Raw genomic sequence first — 13,353 nt, 5'->3', positions numbered from 1 at the left:
TTTGGGCAGTGAAAGGACTGGACTGAACTTTCTTCACCTGTCGCTGAATATCCCCAAGGGCTTGAAATAGAACTTACCTCCAGTTCATGAAGACTCAGGAACATTAAATATTTCATTTACCTCTGGGTACTACCTCTGTAGTGTGGGTTTCAGTTTCCCAAAAGGGGTAAAGCAGCTGACACCACCACTGATATACTGCTGGCTCAATGTCCTGAAGGCACCGCAGAGGCACCACCGCACTTTGCACTGCAATCATGGTCTCAGCGATGATCACGATCGTTCCACCCCCGAGCAGCTGCTTGCACCGAGACTTGTGGGCACCGCACTCCACAACACCTTGCTTCACTCTGCCCACTCCCAACATTGCTGCATGCTGACCTCAACACCTGTGACTGCACCGTGGTTTGGGGCCACCATTCATAAGTCACAAGATGCACCGCCCCATCCCACACTGGAGCCTGGGCCAACTGATGCCAGCTCCCATTAACCGCCACTGTTGGTTGTACCGTGACCTGTAAGCACCACCACAATCACTGCATCATTCAGGACTGCCGCCCTGATCTCATCAACACAGCTGGACGACCGTCACCGAGCCACTGCCTGCACGGCGACTTGAGGGCACCGCAAGTTGCACTGCTACGCTTCACATGGCAACCGTGACGGTTGCTGCAACCGACCCACCACCGATGCAGTCAGCTGGAAACAAAGGTACAGTTTACGAGTTTGCTGACACTAACACCATTCTGCACTGATGCAGTTGGTGGAACTGTTAGATTCTGTTGTTTTCATCACCGCAGTGGCCCAGTACCGAGCTACAAGCTTCAAAGAACTGCATTTTATATTTTTGCAAAGTGCATATTTTTGGATTACTGTATGTGGTTTTTTCATTATTTTTGTCTTGTTTGCACACATAAATATTGGTGATTTTTCCAAAACTGGATTGGTGTCCTTTTGTAGTGTTTTCACTGTATTACTGTATGTTATGTGCAACTGCTTCACACACTGTCACTGAGATAAATCTGAGTGCTTGTGCCAAGCTACCAAGGGGGTGAGCAGGAGTTATATTAATGGTGTATTCCCCTTATCCTGACTAGAAGGAGGGGTCCCTATTTGGACAAAGGAGCAAATCATTGCCAACTGGAGACCCCCATTTCTAAAAGCATCCTATGCACCAAGGTGGATTTAGACAAGACCTCTCTACACATGACCTGGTCTTCATCCTTCAGTGCCTGATCTTGCAAGTAAATGGCATAAAAATGTACTCCACCACATAGCTTTTCTTCAACTTCTCATCTCATTGTGTCTGTATGTATAAAAACCGTGCTGGTTAGTTACGGAGCTAGCGGACAACTCGCAACAAAGTGCCCCATAAAAATAATTAACAAGCTTCCGAGGTTTCTGGCATTCCAGCCATCTTCAGCCCGGCTTGCTTGAATCCAGTGGCAAAGTGAGCAAGGGACTCACGTCTGAGCATACCCTGCCACACTTATGGCGGCCAAAAGCAGTACAAAAGGGGGTGGTGATGGACGGAGCATCTGAATCAATCAAACACTCACGTTTTGCTGGTGTTAAGCAGGACGACTACCTGCAGAATGGAAGGGAACACAGCCAGGAGCCATTTAAGATGCATGTATTCCAGATGGAAGGTGTCTGCCTAAGTTAGCACCTCTAAAATGACTGTATTTCTGGTTAAAACAAATGGTCAGACTTCGAGGAAGCTGATTTCTGTGGTCACCATGCTGCCAGTCTCACAGTGACACCTGCTCCCAGCAGGGGTAGTGTTGGTCCGGGAGCTAAAAGTAGTGATGATGGGATTTCTCAGCCAATAACTGGCCATTCACAATGTATCGCCGGCTAACACATGATTTTAATTCGCCACCACGAGTTATCCACGCCGCCTTACTCAACACCCTCAAAGATCGTTTCGGCTTCAATGGTCTAGTCTTCAAATGGTTCACCTCCTTCTTTCAGCACAGAACCCAGCAAATTAAAATCAGCAATTGCCTCTCTAAACCTATTCCTGTCCAGCCTGGGTGTTCCCCAGGGTTCGAATCTCTCTGCCTCTCTATTTAACCTCCTCATGGAACCCCTCACCCTCACCCTCAAGCAAGCAGGAATCAACTACCACCTCTATGCTGACGATTTCCAGCTTTACTACAGGATCAAATCCCAAGATGACATTCTGCACCTCAATGATGCCCTGACTAAGATTCAACACTGGTTCCAGCACAATCACCTTAAACTCAACCCTAAAAAAACAGAAGTCATTCTCTTCGCTCCTAAAAACAATCGACTCCCCATCCAACTCTGGATCTCTGACCTTAAAGTTCCCAACTGCACTTTGTCCTCTTCTAACTCAGTTAAATCCATCGGAATAAGCATTGACCACAACCTCAGCCTTTCTCCCAGCAAAAAAAATGCAGCCAAAGGCGCTCTCTTCACTCTACACCACCTCAAGAAAATGAAACCCTTCATTCCTGCTGATAACTTTAAATGAGTTTTTCAACCACTAGTACTTCCTAGATTGGACTACGGTAATGCCATTTTCTCTGTAACACTAAAAGTCCACTTAGCCTCAATCAAATCTGTACTTAACCTCGTGGCAAGGCTTATTTCTGATTGTAAGGGGTTTGAAAACATCTCCCTCATCCTCAAAGACCACAAATGGCTCCCCATCAAAGACAGATCTAACTACAAGAATGCTTGCATTACTCATAAAGCCTTGCATCATCACACCCCATTGTATCTCTCAGACAAACTCCACAAAGCGGGCTGCGCTAGAGAAATGAGGAGCACAAATACACTCATGCTAGTACCGCCTTGGTAAACAAGAAAGCTACCCAGTCATGTTCTTTCTCCGGAAATGCACCCACTATTTGGAACTCACTCCCCAAAGATCTACGTTGCAATCCATCCTACCTCAGCTTCAAAAAAGATCTCAAGTTGCACCTTCTAAACAAATGCTGGGGTCCTTAATCCTGCCACCAAACTGGAGTTCACAACCTGCCCTTGATGGTGCTATGTTCTCTCCACTTTATACCTGACCTACTACCCCCCTCTTCTTTTCCTTACTTATACTTCCACCCTCCCCCTACTAGTTCTCTTATAATTACTGCTTACTCCCGCATACTATCACCTCTCCCATCACCCGCCTCACTTTCTCCCCACCTCCACACTTTCCCCCCCTCATCCCTGACCACCCACGCTAGCTTAATTATCCAATACTGGTTATTGCCTAAATGTACTACTTATTTTCTTGTTCATGTAATTACGGTCCTTTACATATTGTCCTTCTTGTCTTGCATCTTACCTTTTCGTACTAACGTTATATTGCAATTTGTTCCTCTCTCAACCCTTGTAAAGCGCTCTGATACCTTTGGGTCTAGCCAGCGCTATATAAAACAGTTGAAATAAATAAATACATCGCGATGATTAGTACGTGGGTTTTGACACCCCTTCCCTGTTACTATCACCATGTACCGCAGCTTGAAAATAGCCTGCTAACATGGCGATATTTATCAGGGTTAGGCAGCGTTAACTTTTCTTGCGATGACTGACGATAGTGGTAGTTATCGCCCGTCTTTGTGAATATACCCATTGGTCTTTAACCTATTCTAAATTGGTGATTTTGTGCTTCTGGCACAATCCTGAACGACGGATAGATACTGCTCCTACACACAGAAAAGGATTGCAAAGGGAAATGGTATTTCAATTATAAAAGCTTCACATACTAAGTAAAGAAGATAATCTGATTTCCTTACCTAGATTTGCAAGCACTGGAGGGATTTGAGAGCTTTATCGATTTGGGTATAACTTTCACTGCACTAGCATCCTGAAATCACACCCAGAGACATCTTCCAGCAATAGAGAAGCTCTTGCCAAGGGGATCTTGCGATTCTCACACCTCTTCACTGGAGAAGTTCTAGCTTACATATCATCAATAGCCAAGGTAGAAATGGTCTTCATCTCCACACATGGTACAGAGGCATGGTCAGATACCGGAAATAACTTGGGAGATTCCCTGAAGGAAATTTGGAAACATTTGCTCCAGATGCCACTGTCAACACTAACATTCTCTCTACAGGCAGAATGCACAAGAACCCCAGTCGAACAACAACAAAAATGATGATGGGATACACAGCAAAATACAGTAAAGAATGTTCCATCCGTTAGATGTTTGCTGCAAAGAAAACAACCACAATAATAAAGCCCCAAATAATAGCAGTTGGTCTAAGAAGAAAGACAAGTAGGCCTACCACTACATTTGTTCCTCTCTGAGCTCTAATCGTAACAGGTGGCATGTAAAACTGCACCCAGAAAGGGAAATATGCTACTTAATTTCAAAGAATAACAGGAGGCTATGGACATGGTGAAAAGCCTCCCATTGATTGAGACTTTTAAACTGCACCCTCAACAACAATCTTACGTCTTGACCTTACCGAAACAGATTACTTTCACCCTTACAAGATTAAACTTCTTAGGACAGAGGAGAACATCCGAAGTGCAGTTACTGCTGCCTTTACAGAAACATTGGCAAATCGACCATGAACGACTATGGCAGCCTATTGCCGCCTTACCTTCAGGCATCATTTTAGATTCAGTGAGGGGCTATAAGTGTGGCACAAACTTAAGCCCTAAACACGTTTTTTAGTAGGTGATATCACTAGCCTCATTTTCTCTCTTTCCTTAGGCCTCTGTGCTTACTGTAACAACAAAACGAATTGCCCATGCAGTGAAACGACGGAAATGTCGTCAAGACCATGGCCACAAAGACTCTTCAAAGACTCTTCTGCAACATCTCTTGCATATTTTGTGAAGGTATATCATATACCTTCATACTCCTCCTTTTATCCTACTTCAGACCTTACACGCCACAGATGCAATCTGTTTACTGCCTCTCTGCTTATTTATGCGTCAATGAGTGTTTCTATTGATTTGTTCGCAAAGGTCCAAATGAACAAATGTTAAATAGAAATCTGAAAGAAATGCAGTAACAGCGCTCAACATTTCATCCTTCATGAGTAAGCAGATAGTAACATTGAGCAGTTTAACAGTAAAGCATATCAATATACTGCTCAATAATAAAGGTCGATTTATGCATCCATTTATAAAAAAAAGTGTGTGCTCCTTTAAAACGCATCTTGGAAAAAAGTTGCAAAAGCGAGTGAATTGTTTCTATTTTGTGCTAGTTGGTTACATTGCAGCTTAGGACACTTCAAATAGCATATGTCACTTTTAGCAAACTAAATACTTCTAATTTCATCAGCCTTAGATGGGTAACAGGCTAGCTTGACCTATACAGAAATTCACATATGGGTTAAATCTGCACACATATTCATGCAGTAGGACAATTAGGCAGCTGACCTAACTTATAATCCATTTAGCAATCTTTTACCAGTGAATGCAGCTTGTTCTGCACCATCGTGCTGTAGTTTGCTTACACTCACATGCCCCTACTTACCTGTTACAACTGCAAGAAGAGTAATGTATGGCCCAAGCCTAAGAAATAATAGAACAGTTCATGCAAGAGTCCTTGATTCTTTTCAGCCCTACAGCTCATCGCAGTCACATTCATTTGTGAATATGTGTGGATTGTCCAACAAACAAATTGGTCAGCCACACTGCACATTTATCATAAAGTCTGAGTTAATTTGATTACCATGTTATTCAATTTCCAAATGCCAGACGCTCCCCCATCTATACACCTATACATATTTCTGTCAAATCATCAGTGCAGAAACCAAAGCCACTTGGTGATATGCTTTGCAGTACAGCCGCAAATAGAAACTCAGTTTACACAATATTCACCTCGGTGCATGGTGGTTTCAGTGGAAACCATTATCCCTTCTCAGTTCATCCTCTACTTAGTTAATGACAGTAGAAAGAAACAAAGTCGGAAACCGAGCTGGGGAAATTGAAGCTTTTAAAACCACTTAGAATTCAAACGCCCTAAATATTACGTGTAACTTCCTCCTCAAGATTTAGTAAGTTAGAACGTGTGCTTGTGACGTGAGTGTATTAAAACACAGGGGCAGATTTACAAGCCCCTTGAGTCAATTTTTTTGACGCTGTTGTGTCACTTTTTTGATGCAACTGGGGTGTAAAAATGCGGTCCATTTACAACATGAAGCAACTAGGGTGATACATCACATTGTAAAGCCCTGCGTCACATTATACCTAAGTCAGGTATAATGAATGCAGGATGGGCGGTCCCAAGCAGGAAAGCCTTGTAAAAGAGATACAAGATTTCACTGCACCACTTCTAAGACGCCATTGAGTTAAAACCTTATGCCTATAAGGAGTCAGGCCTCACAATGAGGATAGGCCTAAACATTCATTGCTGAAGTTACGGCTTGCTTGCAACACGATTCCAGCAATGCGTGACTTTTGCGCCAACAGATGCGTCAGAATTTCTGATGCATCTGTCAATCCTTGCGATATGGTGCGCCGCATTGTAAATATGGCGCATCCATGGTGGCGCAAGGGTTTCTCAGGGTGGTGCAGGGAAAGTGATGTATCTTTACAGATGCGTCACTTTCTTGTAAATCTGCCCCACAGTTTATTAGTGAACCACCCATCATGTTTTTATCTGTGAATGAAAGCTACGGCGCCTAAACTAATGCAAATGTAACAGGATACTCAAAGCTTCATGTGATGAGATAAAGGGTGCCACATCTAATGGGATGGATCAAAATAATAAAAAAGTCCTATCACGTGTAAAACAAAAGGTTCGCTCAGTTCCAGTTTAAAAAGGATTGGTTTGTGTTTTCTCTCTACTTGTCTGTCATGATAGACTAATATCCATGTGGCATACCAAATAAACAAACCTGTTGGGCTTCAAATAATTCAAATCGAATTTACATGTGGGGCTTTATTATTTATGTTATATTTATTTGTTTTTCTTTGAGCATGACACTGATTTTATCAGGGGAAGTGAGACAAAGTTGTTCCGTTCCTAGCACAGCCTGAAGTTTTTGGCATATAAATATAAGGGAACCTCTGTGGTTTCACGCAAAGATTGACATTAACAAGGCATTCTCAGGAACAAAGAGTGGTGAGATCCATGCAAGGCCCAGCACCGATCACCCCCAGGTTTTCAGTTGACAGAAATTTCCACAGCTATTTTCATCTTCTGAATGATTGAAATTCAAAAGAAAAATCTTGATGTGTCCATGTTTGTTCTCACACAGCTGATAAGCATACTACATGAACCTGGGTACTGTTGTTACTGGGAGCAATCTGTAGGAATGCTAGGGAGTGGGACTTTTGGAACTTTTCCCCACAGACATTTGAGAAAAGTCTCACAGATTTTAGTCAAAGTTTGACATTTACAGGGCTTTTGGGTAAAAGAGTTGTCAGATCAATGCAAACCACATCATGCTTGACTCCCCTCATGAGAGTACTTATCAAAAAATATCTGTGGTTGGTAGATTTTGTTAGGTACTGGCTATCCCAGGCCCAAATGCTGCAGCTTCTTCATCCCAAAAGCAAATGTAACTCTCTTAAAACATTTATCATCACAGTGACATGTTGTAGGCATTTTTTGTTCTGTCCTGTGTAATAGGTCTACTGACACCTATAGGCGCCAGTTTTGTTGCCGGAAGTGTGGGGATGCAGAAGAGTAAGTGGTTTATTATCATCTGAAGGATCTCTCTTTTGGGATTCCTACTATAAGTCAGTATGCACAAAATAAGACATTTAGTAAAACGCATTCAGAGTCACCTGATATTATGGGTAAACCCAAATTGAGAATGAAATGAATAGCCGTTGTTTCTGATGTGTTTTTTTGTAAGTGCATAGTTTTTCTTTTTCTGTATCCGTCTTTCATTCATTATATTTAGTTTATTAATTGATGCAGTGTTGAACCACGGTAAACAATTATTTTCAGCTGCTGCTCTGTTGCTAACTCTAGGCTCTGTATTTTGTTATGCAACTAACAAATATACATCTGCGTGACTGGAATAGTCTGATGCATGTGATGGTGTATTACTTTTGTAAATAAGCCCTCAGTGAAAAACTGTCATTATGAAAACATTGCTAACAATTTTTTTTATTTACTATTCACTTTCATTATTTTTTATTTCATTATTATTTTTATTTCAATGATTACTTTCCTCAGGAAAACCATCCGTGATCCACAAACATGACCACTTGATTTAATCAGAATTTGGACCCTAGGTAGAGTTGAACAGATAGGTTACTCCATCACAAGCCAGATGTATTTCCCTGCTCGTGTCTTACAATGCCATTGGAAGTAATGTACTTGTATTACTATAGATGGGATAGCTGTCATGGTTGTGACAGTGTAACCCCTCTGCTAAACTCTAAATCAGGCCGTTTGTTTATAGTGTGCTGTGTTCAGCTCTCAGGATTAACCCAGGCATTTCACATCTCTACCCTCAAAAACCTCAAGCAGGTAGAAACTACAGAAATAGGAAATATTGACCACCACTTAAGAAACTGAATAAATTGTGGTGAAAAAAAACTTGTTTTTCTTTTACATCTCTGTTGTCTGTTTCTGAAAGCTGGAAAGAGGAACTGTTACCACAGAAAACCTTTTGTCTATGTCATTTTTAGAAAAAAACACACTCTCCGATAGCACATTGGTGCTGTTTATTTAGAGAAACATTTTGCCACATGTTAGCTTTTTTTCTCTGTTCCCTAGGGGGAAACCAGAAACGTGTGAGTCTTTACAGTACCCTAAACATGGAAAAAATCGGATACACCTTTAGTATCTTTAGTGGGAAAAGGCTATGATTGGTTAACCGTGAAATGCCCTAAATACCAAACAAGGACTCCATAGGGGCACTGGGGTGGAAGGCTTCTCAGCGCATTAAGGGTTAAAGAGAAGTCTGGACTACACAACATTCAATGGAGATTGTACCTCAGCTGTGAGGTAGTAAAAGCGCTGTGGGCATGTACAGTTGTCCATGTTCTGCAGCGAATGCAATGTGCCAGACCTATTCATTACATATTCTGTGTCCTGTAAATTACCATCGCTTGCCCCACTTTACATATTACGAGTCAGAAAATAGAACTGAATTCGCCTGAGCCTGTAAGGCAGAACCAATATATGGGATGTTCTACCATTTCGAGTAATGTTCTCTTCAAGCACTGATAATCAGGAATCTACCTCATACCCCGGGACTGGTGGCAGTTTCTTGTCGACTGAGATTGTTTCTTGGTGCAGACCATGCAGGGGGCATTGCAGAAGAGGTCAATGAACCCATACTGGCCCATTGTACAGTTAGCTCTGATGGAGGCAGGAGTAAAATACATATCATGAAAACACAGGGAAGCGTCGATGCTGCTCAAAGATTGAATACAACTTCATGATAGCGTGAAGTATTTAGCTTTCACCTGCGAAATAGCTTTGCTTTATTCTACGTGACCGGTCTTCGCCAGGAACCTGGGCTCACCTGCACTTCAGTCCCTCATTTGTATACCTGCATATGACCCTTCCCTGATAAGCACTCTGCGTCATTCTTTTAAAATATACATGGTACACCCTTTTTAACAATGTAAACTTGAGGTTTCTAGATTGAACTCTCAGCAAAATCAACTTAGCCGTCTGAAGCAGATAAATGAATACTGCATGGAATAACTAGATAATAATATCATTTTTGTTCAATAGGCAATATGTCACTACACTACGATGCACTGACTATTAAGAGTTCTATTTTTTAGGTCGATCTTTATAACCACCGAAGACATATAGTTGATCTACTTACCTTGGGTGCTCGAAGGCAAGTTCCAATCTCTGACCAACAATGTAGGCACCATATGCAGCACTCCTGAGAAGATGAAGCAGAGAAAACTGAAAACTACGATTGAAGATCGAAGCTTTATGAGCAGAGTGAATGTAGGGAGGAGGGAGACTACAGGTAGGAGGGGACTCAGTCATTGGTTGAAAGGAGGAGGGCATGCCATGCCATGGATGTGTGTCTGGGTGGTGAATGTAATTTGTTAGGGAGACAGATTAAAATTGTGCAGGAGAAAAAGAGAAAGAGTTTGTTTGCCCTCCCAGCAAATAATGGCTTGATTCCAGTAACTCCCTTCATCAGTACAACACAAGCCAAGACAGATGGCCATCACTTTTACCTATGGAGGTCTGCCAGAGTCATTCCTCAGAAGACTCATCAATTAATTTAATTAACTATATCAAGCACATTTATGCAAAGCAGATCTCCAAGATTCGTGAATCGATTATTACTTACCAGTAATTTCCCTTACTCTGAGTGCTAGGGTTCCTCCTCACAGTCCTTGCTATATGAGCAAAAACTCATATAACCAGAATAGTCACCAAGTTTAAAAAAAAAATCATGTATCTATTCATATAACATGGCCTCCTCTACGTTCCTGTCGCATACTATAGAAAAGAAGAACATTAACCTCAAAATGTGTATTTTGAAACTACGACAAAGTAGCCTGAAGCTGATAGCACAACTGGGTCGGGAACGCATGGAAAATTGGATTGTGATAGGAAAGGCTTGGAATCAGAGTAATTATTAATAAGTATGATGCTTCAAATGTATTAAAGTGTATAAAAAGAGATGGACAGCATGCTTGAATTAATCTCAGCCACTGGTAATTACTCGGGCCGCATCCCAGTTGATCGTTATTTTGCACACCATGCCACCTCAGTTTAGAGCCACCCATATGCAAATCAGTATTTCCCCTGCTTGAATAGAAATAGTTCAGCCTGCAGTGCCAGGCTATGCCCTACCTGAACCGTAACACAAACAACCCAAGAGCAAGATCTGAACTGATTTCCATATGTCTGGGTCTAGTCTGAAGTGGCACTGTGGGCAAAAAAATGAGGGGCCGGGATGCAGCCTGAGCATTTACCAGTGGCTGATACTAATTCAAGCATCCCAACGACCACCTCTTTTTGTTTACTTTAGTGCAAAGCCCTAAATGTGACACGTATGCCCAGACGTGCGTGCGGTGCTCACTTTGTAGTGGAACCAAGCTGGCCCCAACTGATCAGCCCCAATCAAGCCAAAACCAGTCTTGGGTCATTTGTGTTCTGGTTCAGCGGGCACCTGCCTTGGCAGTTTAGGCTGAACTGTTCCTTATGGAACAGGGCCAAGAGTGATTTGCAAATGATCTATACAAATAGGCTAAGGCAGCAAAGCATCACACCTCACATTTTAGTGGGTAAAGATTACTATAGATGGGAGGTGTGCATGAGTCCAGAAGACCAGCCCTCTTCATCTTCCTCACCGGAGAGGCTCCATAAACAATTGCAAAAATAGATCAGCACTACTATTTTTAAAATAAAGATGAAGAATATGAATAAAAAAGTCTCTTCTTAAAAACAAACACAATGTAATCTGTGTGTTATGCTAAATAATTGGGTTAATTTGTATTGAGCTGATTTCAAGAGTGATTTGCATTTGTCGGTTTCCAATCTGAGATGGAATTTTACATATTTCATGGCTCCAAGATTTAGACCCAACGAATTTCCTCCACATAGAACTGTAGTTCTCCTTTTTTAATTTTGAGTTTATAATAATGTCCATACTTAAAATAACTGGCTAAATGTTTGGTCTCCACATTATTTATGTATCACTTTACTAAGCTTCAGGCAACAACCTCTAAAACAAGTGACAGAGCACTCTCCTTCCTAGGAGTGATCAACATTTCGGTCATTTGGTTTTGCATATTTATGTGAAATGTCAGCCAAATTACATCTAATTATGCAAAATACAAATCTGTCATATTGTACTATATTTTAGGGCAAAATGCATCCTTGTGTCAATTTTTGACATAACGGTGCATTTCACCAAAAACAAAAAGCAAAAAAAGCAATGTGAACAGTAGCCACTAACAGATTGTAGTTCTCGTGCATTGGCTATACATTTTTACAATGAATGGCATGTAATTACTTGAAGTGGATTAATGGCATCATTTCAGGAATTCAATGAAATAAGCATAACACAAAATTGTCAAAATTACTCAAGTTATGCAGCTTCATTTAAAATTTGCTGAGACTACCCCTTCCTTGACTGGTGCATGAAACTTAAATGGAGATAGAACACACGTGAAATGTCTAAGAGCTACATTAGACAAATAGAAACATTTGGGTCCTGTTTAAGAATCATCTTTGCGAGGAAATCCCTCTTTTTGCATGATCAACCCATTTATTTTTCTGACTGGTATTGTGATTTTTGAACTCTGAGCACTGGGGGACTTATGTCTATTTCCCAGTGGTTGGCTAACCTCCTATATGGCTACAGAGCTACAACATGCCACAAGAAGCATTCTTGAAATTACTATTTAACCAGTAACAACTGGAACTGGACTGGACCTTGCTGATGACAAATGCTGAAGTGAGTCCTGCCCACTTAGTACTATCCCTGAGGTCCTGAGAACCTTAGATAAAACCAAGAGGAACCAGTCCAGAAAGACTGAAAAAGCGGGACCTAGAACAATTTTAGACTTCCAATACCTTTAGTGCCACAGCTGAACCTCACTACAAAGGTATCTGATTTCGAGAGGACTTTGTCAGATCCATCTTCTAGTCTTTGAGCTCAAGGATTTGAACTCCTATAATGAGATTAATTAAAAAAATAGAAATCTTGACCAAGCAAAGATTAGAAAAGTATCTGATCGATGAAAGAACTTCAGCGGGTGCAGAATTTGAATTTATTTTCCCACTCTGAGCTTCTCCTGCCAAAATCACTAGCTTCAGCAAGACCTTGTCCAACGGCTGTCCAATTTTGAAAGGAATTTGCAGTATAGGACTTAAAAGCTTGCCCCAATAGAGTATTTCAACGTTAATTTCAGAGACTAACACAGTAGGTAAAATCTTTGACCAGGGTGACCTTCTTGGTGTATCTGGCTTCTGCAGCATCAGCCTGAATTTAGATGTAGGTCCTGTGTAACCCCAAGCAGTGGCTTCTGGTTGTTGCTTTAACTTATTCTGACTTTGTTTTTGGCACTTTTTGCCCTAAAATAAAAAATAATGTAATGTCCCACTTTTCCCTTATTGGATATCAATCATTTTTTGTGTCATTAAATTCAGGCAATGTGATTTGAGGTCCTCCGCTCACTTATAGAGAAGGCTTGTTTCCTGTTCGTTTCTTTCCTATAGATGCTTATTTCAAGCCCTACACTCTGTCCCTATCCTTTAGGAAGGTTATGAATAGGGTTCCTGTTATTATGGTGTTTATGTTTTTTATATTGCCATCCATTGTTATCCATTTTTTTCACTTTATTAGTTTAAATTCATATTTGTTTTTGTAGTTGGGAAATTAACCTGCAACTTTTATATGTACACTTTTATTTAACGTATAAATGTAAACACTTTGATAGCTCTAGGGTTTTAGTGTGCTCGTTGCCAATAAC

General features: G+C 41.2%; 1 protein-coding gene across 1 annotated transcript in view; it reads right to left on the bottom strand.

The window, feature by feature from the left end:
- LOC144776444 (putative ferric-chelate reductase 1) overlaps positions 1-9,822 on the bottom strand; it is a 321,596-nt gene extending 311,774 nt beyond the window's left edge. Inside the window, exon 1 of the mRNA XM_078659268.1 lies at positions 9,732-9,822. The gene's annotated coding sequence lies outside the window, so the exon portion shown is untranslated. The remainder of the gene's footprint in view (positions 1-9,731) is intronic.
- Between the last annotated feature and the right edge of the window lie 3,531 nt (positions 9,823-13,353).

Source organism: Lissotriton helveticus, chromosome 1_1 (genome assembly GCF_964261635.1).
Source record: "Lissotriton helveticus chromosome 1_1, aLisHel1.1, whole genome shotgun sequence".
Classification (NCBI taxonomy): Eukaryota; Metazoa; Chordata; class Amphibia; order Caudata; family Salamandridae; genus Lissotriton; species Lissotriton helveticus.
This window is presented reverse-complemented; position numbering and strand designations above follow the sequence as displayed.